The sequence below is a fragment of the Vicugna pacos genome, chromosome 1 (assembly GCF_048564905.1).
Source record: "Vicugna pacos chromosome 1, VicPac4, whole genome shotgun sequence".
Taxonomy (NCBI): domain Eukaryota; kingdom Metazoa; phylum Chordata; class Mammalia; order Artiodactyla; family Camelidae; genus Vicugna; species Vicugna pacos.
Genome location: NC_132987.1, coordinates 102,000,644 through 102,014,139, shown reverse-complemented (window position 1 = coordinate 102,014,139; position 13,496 = coordinate 102,000,644). Strand labels below are relative to the sequence as shown.

The 13,496-nt window shown below is 38.4% G+C and overlaps 1 long non-coding RNA gene across 1 annotated transcript in view; it reads left to right on the top strand.

Annotated features, from left to right (window-relative positions):
- Nucleotides 1–226: 226 nt before the first annotated feature.
- The window catches only part of LOC140699505 (uncharacterized), a 70,617-nt gene continuing 57,347 nt past the window's right edge, over nt 227–13,496 (top strand). Inside the window, exon 1 of the long non-coding RNA XR_012077725.1 lies at nt 227–786. This is a non-coding gene — a long non-coding RNA (uncharacterized lncRNA). The remainder of the gene's footprint in view (nt 787–13,496) is intronic.

The window sequence follows — 13,496 nt, the reverse complement described above, 5'->3', positions numbered from 1 at the left end:
GGAAAAAGGTGCAGCAATCATTGTGCGCAGGCGTAACTAAGCTATAGGTCTCTGTACATTCAAAAATGGAGGCTCTTAGTACGATCAGAGGGCGGAGTTTTCTGCCCTCTGACGTCAAAAGGTCACCTAGCGGACACTCGCGCATGCCCAGTTGGAGGGTCCACGGTCCCATCCAGTCTCAACCGGCTCAGCTTGAGCTAGACACAGCTGACGTCAAGTTCCCGGACAACAGCTCAGGAAAGCATCTTATTGTGCAGGCTACCTGCCTCCTGGAGGATGTGCAAGTCTTAAAATGACCTTGATTCTCAGTGAAGACAGGTAAAATGGCAGTGGGATCAATGCCCCTAAACAAAGAGGAGGAGCCGGGGTTTCTGTCTCTGCGTGCATGCCCACGGAAGGCGTTGTGAGGCCGTAACTGGGGAGAGGTTCGCCACACTGAAAGCCTGACGTGCTAGCACCCTGATTGTCTTGGAGTTCCAGGCTCTAGAACTGTGAGAAATAAATGTTTGCGGTTCAAGCCACCCAGTTGATGGTATGCCGTGGGAGCAGCCTGGACTGCCTGAGACAGCACCTTTATCGCGCTGCCTGTGACCCGCTCAGTATCCTCTCCTGTGGCCAGCGTCATTCAGGCCCCAGGACAGGCTTCTCCATGTCTCCTGACTCACTTCCTTGAAGCTAAAGGCTACCCGTGACCACATATGAAGGTCTGCAGGACTGCTGCTGCCAGTGTCAGAAAAACACACTGCCCTATGGCGCCAGGAGGACTCGTCGAGCGGGAATGCCCAGGTAAGAGAAAGGACGGGTTGCCCAGTCCTTCCAATCAGCTGGCACAAATGCAGTAGATCCTTGCTTACTAAAGGGGCCTTTTGCAGTCAGTGGGGCGCTTGCATTTTCTTGCTTCAGTTCATGCTCCCCACTGTGAGTACCTGTTCTTTTGACATCACGTGGTATACAGAACAGTGGCAAATGAGGTTGAAGAATCTATGTTACTTTTAAATGTGCATGTATATGTCTGAACATACTGACATGGGATGATTCTTTGTGTTGGTAACTAGATGGACAGTGAATGGTAGAATGATGCTTAATTTAAAAAAATTAGTACAATGTAATTAAATTTCCAAAAGGTTAGTAAATATTCAGCATTTAAAATAATGTTGATTTAAAATTGTGATATTTTAAAATTCTAGTTTGTATTTTGCCTTTAATTTCAATACATCTTTAAATATTTTTGAAAAATGTAGTTTTTATTATTTGGTTTTTTACCTTTATTTTAATTTCCATATTTTGATGAAAGTATCATCCAGTTTTCTATACTTTGAACTTTAATCATCAAAGTTTGAACACTTTAGATATAATTACATTTAAAAAATTCTTGAGATCATTACTGTTAATTGATCACAAATTATAAGAATGTCTTTATAACAACAAAATGCTTGTTTTGCTGAAATAAGGATGAGAAAAATTGACATAAATAGTAATATATAAATTAAATGTCTGTTTTATTAGTGGTTCAAACATTAAGCAGAGTACTGTTATTTTTCCTTCTCTTCCTCTAGCTTCTTGTATGCATAAAAAAATCATAGACTAATGATGAAATTATCTATAATTTCAAACAAGCTCAGTTTTGTCCTCATTAACCAGAGGTTTCATATCAAATAAATTTTAGGAGCATGATTTACCAAAATTATTCTGTGAATGCTCCTCTGATTTACAGTCCTCTTTCCAAAACAAATACCAAGGCAAAGTATAGAAAGGAAGCTTAGTGTGGGAAATTCAAATAACACCTTTAGGATGCATATATGATGTGCAAGCAAAAGGAAGTAGGTTCAGTTATACGTAGGTCATCTCTGTGGTGTATTGTTTTTCTCGGCACACTTGGAACCCAGTGTAACTTGCAGCTACATAAATCTGTCGACAGTACTTCTGGGGGGAATGTAATGTGTGAGTGTTTGATGGAAAATATTCAAGGTATATTCAGAACTTTACAAATAACAAGGTAGGAATCCTATGTTGAGCTCTTCTTACGTATTAGCACTAGGAAGAGTTTTATGTACATTATTTCCTTTAATTCCCACTATGGAAGGTACTATTGGGAACTCTATTTTACAGAAAACCAAAGCCAAAGAGATTAAGAAACTTGAATAGATCCTACAGGTAGTAATTGGTGGACATGAGATACAAACCCAAGCAAACTTCTTCCCAAACGTTTACTTTTGAGGATGGAGTTAGGCCCCGGGGTTGTCTTGTCTTTCCAGTCCTGCCTCTACCACTTACTAATTGTGTGACTTCAGGGAAGTTACTCTCCCGGCCTAGGTTTTCCTATCTGCACAATGGGACTAGCAATAGTACTAACATTGTAAGGTCACTGTGATAGTGTAAAGAGACAGTGTAACTGCAGTTCTTAGTAAAATGTCTGGTGCAGAGTAAGGGCTCAATAAATGTTGGTTGTAACTATATTGTAAACTACTCAATCATACTACTATTAAAATATTCATGCTCATTGACCTAATACATCTACATTTTAGAGTCTGTTCTGAGGAATAATCAGCCATAGATAAGCAGACAAATTTATGTACAAGGCTGTTTCTTGAACTTTTATACAAATGAGATTTTAGAAGACATTAACTGTGTAAAAAGAGGGAAATTGAAAAATGACTTCATACGATGGATGATGAACAGACACAAAATGTTTTTTGTGGGGAGGGTATAGCTCAGTGGTAAAGCGCCTGTTTAGCAAGCATGAGGTCCTGGTTTCAATGCCCAGTACCTCTGTCAAAACAAATAAATAAACCTAATTACCTCCCTCACCCCAAAGAAAAGAAAATTCTTTTTAAAGTTTTAGAAAAATGGTCACATGGGGAATAGATTATTACATATATGAAATAGATGCATAAAAGGGAAATACAAGCCTGTAAAAACTATGTTTTCTCAATTTAAAACCATTTATTAATTAAAGTAGGAAGTGTTAATTAAGTGTCACATATGTGTGTTAGGCACTGTTCTGGGTACAGAAGACACAGCAGAAATAGTCACTGTCCTTCTGCAGGAGGACATTTATCCCAGTGGATTATATACACAATAAGAAACCAGAAGAAAATGCTTATTTTCTACCACTGTGTATTGGAATACACACTGTCATGATTGTCAATACTCAATTATCATCATAAAATCGATATATGCATATTACAAAGAATTTGTGGAATGCAGAAAAGCACAAAAATGAAAGTTAAAAAACATCAGATTTTGTTAAGAAATAACACAGTAGTATACCTCACTTAAAACATTTTTCACTAAAAAGAAGGAAGAAGAGTGAAAGATAAACTTCTCTACAAATTGGATACTGTAAGTCCTATACATAAATACAGTTTAATTCAAATATACAATATAAGAGAAGAAACAAATGAAACTAAAGGAATTATTGAAATTTAAAATCAGGACATTGATGACAAATTGCAATGATCACGCAGTGATCACAGTTCAGGCATACAGAAATGGAGTTGGATGGCCACTAAGGATCTGGTCTAGGACACACCTCTGCGACACTGAAAATTTGAATTTTCTTTGAACTGCACCAGACCCAAGGACACTGCCAGGAAACTTCAGAACAACACCTGCCAGCTGCAACCTTATGGTTTCAAGGTCTCCCCTTGTAACTATGCAACCAATTCGGACCCCAACCAGTCCTTACTTAACAAGCGTCCTTTCTTCTTGCCAGATCTAATTATAATTCTTGATGAAGAGCTCATGTAACTTACTGTAACCTTGTGGTTTTTTGCCTTTATAACCCTCCCCCATTCTGTAGTCAGACTGAACACAATTCAAGTGCTTCTTGAATTTGTGATTCCTGGGCTGCAGTCCCAACAAACCTCAAATAAATACTTTTTAATTTAAATCAGGTCTCTTTCTAAAATTTTGGTTAACATCATAGTTGTTTACTACAAGAGATAATGTTTTCTAGAAGGTTCCTCTTAAGAAAGAATCTATGAAAAATACAAAGAAGTAGCAGTCGTATTTATTTTTTAATAAAATCTTTACATCTTAGCCGGTAGTAATTAACATCCTGCTATTGGCCTTAAAAAGAAAAGTCAGAAAAATGAGTTTCTTCGGGAACAGCAGGGGAATTTCATTTCAGGACAAGCAAACTATGGTGAACCATAGGCAAGTCTGGAGAACAGGGGAGAGGGGCTAGCTTTTATAGAAGAGAGGAGGAAATCGGGGAGGCTGTGGTGGTTCTTCATTGGCTGCAAGTCGGGGGCAGCTTGTTGCTGGGTCAGAAGGAAATCGTTTTTCCTCGCGGGTTGGCAAGGGAAGGTGAGTGACATTCATGACAGTTCCCCACTCAGGGCTTCCTGACTCCATTTTAAATGAAGTTTCTTTTATTTTCATAATGCTAAGAAAAATCAAGGACCTTACTGTTCTTACAGTTCCAATATTTTTTGTTATTTACATTATTATTATTGTTGTTGTTGTTTTTGTTGTAGTAGTTTATACACTATGATCTTTAACATTTATTTTCCAGTCTGTAGCAAAATTTCCATAGTAAGTATCATTTCTCCATTTTCAGAGTCAATACTCACTGTCAGTTTTTACGTAAAAATGTTTTTTAATGGAGTTACTGGGGATTAAATCCAGGCCCTCATTGCATGTTAAGCATGTGCTCTACCACTGAGCTATACCCTCTACCACTGAGCTATATACCTTCCTCACTTCTCAGTATCAGTTTTTCACCACAATTTCTGCTTCTGAATTCTTTGCTTTAATCTCTTAACTGCCTGCTTTTTCTTAACTAGTAGTTCTTTTAGTGGATCTCGCATTGCCTCACATTTTTCACTTATGAAAATATATACTTGTTAGTTTTATTCTTGAATAACATCTTTTCTAATAGATTGTTCTTGGGTTACCCTGCATGTTTTCCTTGGGTCACGCTGTATTTCCCTTTCGGATGATTGTTTTCATTATCTACTGCTGCGTAACACATTTCTTGAAATTTTAGACACTAACAACAAGCCTCTGTTATGGTACACAGTTTCTGAGGATCCAGAAAATGGGAGCGGCTTAGCTGTGTGGTTTGGGCTCAGGGTCTCCAGGACAAGGCATTCAATCTGTGGGCTAGGGCTGCGGGCATCTCAAGGGCTGGCATCCCAAGATGCCTCACTCAGGTGCTTGTTACCAGGAGGCTCTTCCTGTCTGGCTGATGGCAAAAGACCACCGTGCTGCTGCTTTATTGCCTTGGCCTTTGCCTAGCGGCTGGCTCACCCCTGAATGAGTCATCTGAGAGAGAGTGAGAGTGCATCCAGGGCAGAAGTGGAGATGCGTGTTATAAAATAGCCTTGGAAGTGCCGTGCTGTGCTGCCATGTCTGCAGGATTCTGTGGTCACGCTGACAAACCCTGTTAAAATGAGGGAGTGGACTGCACAGGGGTGTGAATATCCAGGAGGTGGGGCTTGTCATCGAAGGTCAACTTGGAGGCTCTACTAGGGCTCTTCTGTGTCTGGTGTTGAATATTATCTTGGAGAAGTCAGAAGGCAGCCTAAATGCTCAAATGCTGTCCCTTACTACTAGTTTAACCATAAAACCTAGATGCCTGAAATTTTTTTTTTAAATTTTTGAAGATCATTAGTTTGTGAGTTGCATGTTCTATACCAGATTTTCTTTGGTGGTGGTATTTTGTTCTGCTGATTCAGTTTCTGGTTCATTTCAGGGGTTTTTCTTGAATTATATCTTTGAACAAATTTTTTCTTGCATTTCAGTCAAGCTTAGGTTATCTTTATCTCCCATACCTAATAGCCCCTCTCCGATTGCTTCTATCTTTGGCTTTTTCATTCTGCTTTCCTTGTGATCTCTTAGTAATGAAATTTCCACCTGCCTTTATCTCACCCCTTGCCATTCATTATCGATTCATTAGTTGTGTCTTAATATCGTTTTGGTTCTTACTTTTTTCCCTTTAGGATTGCAGTATTTCTCTTTTCAAAGTTATCATTCTGTTATTTGACTATTTTATCTGAGAGTTCTTGATTTATTCAATTCATGTTTTCATTAAGCTATTTTATAGTGTAAAATAATTGTAAGATACTTCCTTCTGTTCCATTCTTTACAATATGTGGCCCTAAATATCTCCCAGTATGATTTGGTCAGACAAGCAAAAGCGAGAGAGTATAGAAATATCATTAAATAACTCATTGCAACTTTCAGTTCTCTCAGGTCTGAGGCACTACAAATAAGTGATTTTTTTCCTCAGCTCATATGAACATGATGAGGGAATGGGTAATAGTTAAATAGCTGTGTGGCCCTACCAGTTCTGAGATGTCAGTAAAACATGAAAAAGACAACCCAAGTGCAGGTTTAGTAAAAGGAAGTTACCATAATGTCTAGCACTTTTTTCACCCTAAAATGATATAATCATTGATCCTTCTTACAAGAAACTCCTAGAGATTATCCAGATTCTTTCACTGAAATTTTGTCATATTAAATATTATTTAAAATAAGTTAGCCATCAGGAGGAAGAAGTTTGGGATATCATTTTGATTCCTAAAGCTGATAGATGTAATTGATTTGTCCTTTGTCTATTTTATGCCCATTGGCAATTTTATCGAAATCAAAGTTGGCCAGATATTCAGTCAAAACATCTGAAACAGCTACTGCCATTGACTCCCCCATCAGTCATTTCTATTTCCAGAATTGTCTTATGTGTCTAAACCCAAGTATGTACACGTCTTTTAAAATACTCATACATACACATAAATAGGGACATACTAGAGATACTTTTTTTGTGCCTGCTTTTTTACTTATTGATGTTGGAACCTTTTCTTATCAGAACATAGAGATTTAATTCAATTTAAGAAGTACCATGATTAGTTACCCTATTCTCTGCAGATAAATATTTATTTCCTTTTGTGCATGTATAAACACTGCTGCAGTTAGCATCTTTATTCATATACCTATGTGTGTACATGTCTGTAGGACAAATTCCCAGGAGGAATTCATGCAATTCTTAATGTAGGATAAATATGACCTACAAGACACCTTTCTGTAAAAGAGACTTCACTTTACTTGTGTCTTTGGAGCCTGGGAAACTCAAATTTTAGGGGAGTTTATCATATTTGGGGTCTTCCATAAGAATGTCTGAAGGTCTTTGAAAATTGTGTTTTTTTCACCTTTTTATATGATAATATTTAATTGGTACTTTAAAAAAAACAAAAATTATTTTTACTGAAATTATATAATTGATGAACTAGGTACGATTTGTTTACCCTGGGAGTGAGTGATGTCTCTGGGCAGAAGACTGTTCTGAGTGTAGTCTGGTGTTTGCCATTCATGTTATTCTAGGCCAGTCTAGGTCCTAACATGAGGGTTTGTAATTAAAGACTAAGTTAAAATGGGCAGAGCTGTTTGTTGCATGGAATATGGAGAGTGGTATCTTCCGCTTACTTCTTACCAATAATGACAATATCAGCACTTTGCTTAGCTCATGCTATAGACTGAATGCTTGGGTCCTGTCAAAATTCCTATGTTGCAATTGTAACCCGCAGTGTGGTGGTATTAGGATGGGTCCTCTTAGAGGAGATTAGATCATGAGGGTGCAGCCTTCATGAATGAGATTAATGCCCTTATGAAAGAAACTCCAGAGAGTTAGGGTTAGGGAGGAGACCCCAGAAAATTTCTTGCATCTTCTACCATGTGAAGACACAATGAGAAGATGGCTCTCCCTGAACCAGAAAGCAGGCTCTCAACAGACACCAAACCTGCCAGCACCTTGGTCTTGGACGTCCTAGCCTTGAGAAGTGTTCGAAATAAATGTGTGTTGTTTGTAAGCCACTCAGTCCATGATATTCTGTTATAGCAGCCCAAATAGATTAAGACAGTTTTTAATAAGTACTCAATAAATGTTAACTAAATGCTCGATGTTAACTAATGCATTATATCATTTAATCATTATCACAACTCTATCAGGGAAGGGCCATTAAAATTCCCACTGGATAAATATACAAATGTTTGTCAGTATTAATATACCTAGTAAATGGCACCATTGGAATTTGAACCTAGGCCATCTGACTTCACAGATTAAACAAAGGAGATGTTGCCTTCTCCAGCAGACAGTGGCCCCAAAACAGCATACCTCTGCAAGTAAAATAGCAGTGGCAGCAACTTCAGCAAACATTGGCGTCACAGTCGCTCGCTACTCAGCAGATTGAAAGTGACCAGAGTCATATCTAACAACTACAGAGTGTTGAAGTAAGAGAGAAAAAAAAAATGGTTCCAAGAACTAGACCAACCTGCTCGGGGCCAATAGTCATTAGTCTCTCCTAGAACAATTTTGGAAGCATAAGAGAAAACTGGAGTTCTGAAGTGATGCAAGGAGCAGATCTGGGGAAATACAAATTTTTGGCTGCTTTACTCATAGTCGTATGCTCGGCCTGGCTGACCTGAATGTAAATAAGTGTGCATATGCTGTTCCTAGTACATGGGAGAACCAAGATAATAGACCGTACGTGACCACAAAGTTGTTGACTGTCAGCACCTCCGTGGGGTGTGGGGAAACCTGTAACTGAAAGTGAGAGACACAGCTCTGTACGTGTTCACCTAATTGTTTTGGCTCTGATTCACCTGCTGATCCTTTCGGAACTCTCATACCAGTCTTTATTCTAGTTGTACCGTACAGATCACGCCGGGCTGGGAACTTTCTGGTATGGAGCTAAATATAGAAACTGTATAGAATTCTCAGTCTGTCTACGACTGTTCACAATTCAGTTGGAAATGCTCACTTTTCATTCACATCGTGCTAATTGTTCTAGATATTTCTGTTTCTATTCACTGTAGTCAGCTTTGTGTATGTGGTATGATTCTCCTTTTTCGCTCGACAAAATGGCTTTCTTTTTTGCTTCCACTGCTATTTTTTATTGATGACCTGGTTTTGGAGGGAAGTTCCCAGTGGAGTGCTTTATGAAGATTCCCATTATTTAGAAGCAATTTACACTGGTTATTTGGGACATGACTCAATGCCATTGCCTTACCCCCCTCCCTACCCCATTATTCATACTGATTATGTAGCCTGAAGCAAGAAATGTATTTGCATATGAAGAACAAATAGTGAACAATGAGGATTTGGAGGCTGCTTTAGATTTTAGGCTAGACCTTGTTCTTCCAGACTGTGACCTTGGGTAACATACTTAACCTCTCTAATCCTGTTTCCACGACTGTAAAATGGCGATTAAATGACACCCAGCAAGAATTCTACAAGGCTCTGCTTCCTGTTTCTTTTCCGTGCTTTAATTGCTTACAAGTGGACAGTTCTCTGTTATTTACTTATTTTGAAAGATATTTTTTATTTTGGTAAAGTAGTGTTGGGAACTAACATTTTTCCTTGTGGTTGTGAAAACCAGAAAATTTTCTAAAATTTATAGCTTTTTGTTTTTGTCCTTTGTTTACCAACTGCTTCTGACAAGATTAAAAAATTAAATTTGCTCAGAGATTTCACTGTCTATCAAGTGATTATCAGTCTGGTAATGATTTTCTCAAGCAGAATTCTTGAATTTTTGGAATTAAAAAAATGAGAATGAGAAATTTATTCAGAAGGCAGAAGATGTTGGTGAACTAAGAACTAATGACAGATTTTTTTTAATTGTGGTGAAGTATAAATAATTTTAAAAAATTGCCATTTTAACCATTTTTAAGTGTAAAGTTCAGTGGCAGTAGGTACATTTACACTGTCATGCAGCCATCATCACCATCCATCTCTAGAACTTTTTCATCTTCTGCATCAACTGAAAACAAACAAACAAACAAAAAGCTTAAACTCTTAAAACTTAAAACACATACTTAAAAGTTGAGAGTTATATTTTATTTAGGGAACTTACTGAGAACTATAGCCCGGGATACAGCCTCTCAGATAGCTCCAAAGAGGTTAGGGAGAAGCCAGAATACATAAGAGTTTTTGCTAAAAAAACAAAACAAAACAAAAACACATGTAGTTGAACATCAAAAGATTACTGCTAGTCACAAAGAACAGACTTTGGAGGTTAACAATTTCAGTGCTTTTTGATGAATATGTAGATACAAGAATCTGGGCTCACTGAATTTATTCCTTTGGGAAACACCTTAACTGTCTAAGGCCAGGAACTGGTTTTTCTCCATCCTGAATTCCCCTCAGGGCACACTGCAGGGGTTGCAGTGGCTGATGACTTGATGGAGGGCAACACTCTTGTTTACTGGAGTGGCTGACAATATTTTTTGTTTACTGAAATGGCAGGCAACAGGTTTTTTTTTTTTTTTTTTTGGTCCACGTCCCCAAATGAAACTCGTACCCATTAAACAATAACTCCTCATTCTCCCCTCTCCCCAGCCTCTAGTACACCAGGCAGCTATCTGTGAGAGCAGATATTTTTAAGGAGAAAGGAAATGGGATGGTGCTTCCATAGCTTGTAACAGGCATTGCATTTCTGCCCCAGGTCTGTGTTTCCTACAAAATTTTAATCTGCCTTCTCTCCACAGCGACCTCCCAGAGGAATGCCCGGTTTGACCAGAGCACCTGGCTCTGGGGGCTGCCCGATCCCCACCTGCTGCTTCTGAGAAATCAGTCCTAGCCTTGATATCCAGTGTTAGGCTCTGCTCAGCCTCTGACTGTTGCTTTCAAGCCTTGAATTTCAGGTGCGGGACTCCAGCAGGTTTGACACCAGCCTGCCAGTCCCAGCTCAGTTTCTACCGCACCAAGAACTTACCGTTCAGAACCCACCTCTGGTTCCTCCAGCTCAAATACTGACCCGGTAAAGGCATTACAGACCGCGGTGCTTATCTGTAAACTGATGAGGGTGAATTAGGCAACCTCAAAGGTATTTTCAGCTCTAAAAGTGTTACTGTCTGGTTCAAGACAAACAAATCCTGATGTCCTAATGTGATAGGTTAGATAAGGTTCTCCTGTGGAAATTCCCTCTCTTCTGGTACAAGTCATATTTTGACAGAAACAGAAATGCTGAGAACATTATGTTTGCTTTGAAAGTTCAGCTAATGGTCAGCAAAGCTTCATGGAATTTAGGAGAAAGGATGATCTGTTAGTTCAAAGAATTTCATATCCTGCATATAATCCTGAAAAAAATTGGTGATCTCCTAGGAGCCTTTGGATGGACTTGGTGTGCTATCTTTGCATAAAGTTGTTTTGACTTTCACTCTAATACATCCTTAGCCCAGGTGAAGGCAAGTAGCTTGCTGTTTGATACGGAGATTTGCATTTCAAGGCTACTCAGTATTAAATCATCTTCTGGTAAAAGAAGAGTAAGAGGGTCATTGTGTGTATTTTATTATGTGTAAACTCCCAGGAAAACAAGCGGTGAGGCTGAGAGAGCTCACTCAAATTCTAGCAGATAAGAAAGTGGCTTATGTAAAAGCTCTCTTGATGGGTGAGTTACTCATTTCTTCTGGTCAAGAGAGCCAGCAGGGTCATGTGACTGCTAAGCTTTCTAAGGAAGTGAAAACAAAATGTGGAGAGAATAACCATGTTTATTTCCAGTACAGACCCTCTGCTTAAGGTAAAATCACTTCTTAAATCTTTAGCTTTCATTCCTCTGTAACCAGATGGTTTCTTTTCAGGATCTTTAATAGTTTGGATTAATTAATTAAATTCAGATCAAACTTGATTATACCTTTAGTTCAGCTGTTTTTTTGGGGTTTTTGTGGGGGGAGGGGTAATTATTTATCTGTTTAATGGAGGTACTGGGGATTCGAACCCAGGACCTTGTGCATGCTAAGTACTTGTTCTACCACTGAGCTATACCCTCCTCCCCTCTAGTTCAGTGGTTCTTAACCTGAGCCCATTAGAAGCATCAGGGGAAAAGAAAAATACTGATGCTGTTGCCTTACCCCAGAGAACTGATATAATTGGTTTGGGGTGGGGCCTGGTCATCAATATTTTTTAATAGTTCCCAGGTGATTCTCCTGGGTTGAAGGTTGAGAACCACTAGTCTAACTTTTGTCCTGAATGTATCTTTCCTTTCAAAAAAAGAAGAAAAAAAAAAGACCTTATTGACTTTCCCAGTGTCTATAGCTGTGGTCTCAATTTTTGATTGCATACGTCTATTAAAAAAAATTAGAGCACATACAAATACCTGTGTATATGTACTATGCTAATATATTATCTGTATTATAAAACAGAAAATCAGATATTTATAAAAGTATGAATAATAATAAATATTTTCTTCCTATATTCCTGAGCATCCTTTTAGCCACTCTACTTTGGAAACCTTTGTTTCACAGGATAAAGTCCAAATTCCTTAGCACAGAATTCAAGGTTTTCTCCAAACAGAATTTCATCTCTCTTTTATCATTGTTATATCCCATACTGTCTTAGTTTACTGATTGATTGATTGTTATATTTCCAATGGTCTTAGGTCCACTTTCCTGGGAAGTAGACTCAGAGACGGAGATGTGCATGAAGAGAGTTTATTGAGAGGTGAAGGATGTAGGTAGGATTGGGCAGAAGATGGAGGAGATGCAGTTGCAACAAAGAGTTCTGGAGCTGGGTTGACCCTTCACGATACTCCACCTTGAGGCATGGGGGTTAGGCTTCATATTCCCACTCTCCATCCAACGTTAAGTACATTAAGTAATAATTTGTGTGGGCTACTCATGGGAAATCTGGGAGTTTTTTTGACGGCAAATCCCAGAGAGCCATCACATGCCAGCCTGCCAGCTGTTGGGGGAGTGAATGCCTCAGTCCTAGAGGGGATCTGGGATGCTCGTCATAGCATTCATTTTGTTCCCTGCTTGTATGAGTTAACACAGTTGTTCCTTACACTGGAATGTTTTACCCTCAATCTCTGCGCACAGAAACCTATCATTCCTCATAAGCCCAACTCAAAATGCCACCAGAGACTCAACTCAAAATGCCACCACCTCCTTGAAGTTTCCCTGTACTCCCTTGTAGTACCAGGAGACAGAGTAGAGAGAGTCACAGACACCTAGGTTTGGATACTGGGTTTTAGGGAGCTTAGTTGGGCAAATTATTTGACTTCTCTGAGTCTGGCTATAACTATTGAGACCTACTCTACAGGATTCTTATAAGGATTAATTGAAAAACTCAATGATGACGATGTTTTCTTTCTAGCTTTCACTTTCTCATCTCCAGATTTCTATAGAAGTCTTAAATGATTTAAATGACAAAATAGGATGCTGTGATGATTTTTTCCTATTTATTCAATTTAAAATCCTACACTTTATTCTAAGATAATGTGTCATCTACTTTTATGAAAAATTGATTTTTTTTCAGCGTTATGAAAATCTGGTAGCCGATTAACAGATTTTTTTGCACAACAAATTCATGATGGTATAAATTATGTAACAGTGGATTTTTGAAGTAATCTTAATTAGGAAAATAAACTTGTCATATATACATGCAAATATATGCATTAATTTAAAAAAGTTATTGGTTCATGAAATTTAAGAATGTGCAGATACATGGAGTGAATCTTAGCACTGGTCCATTATGCTAATATATATTAGATGTATAT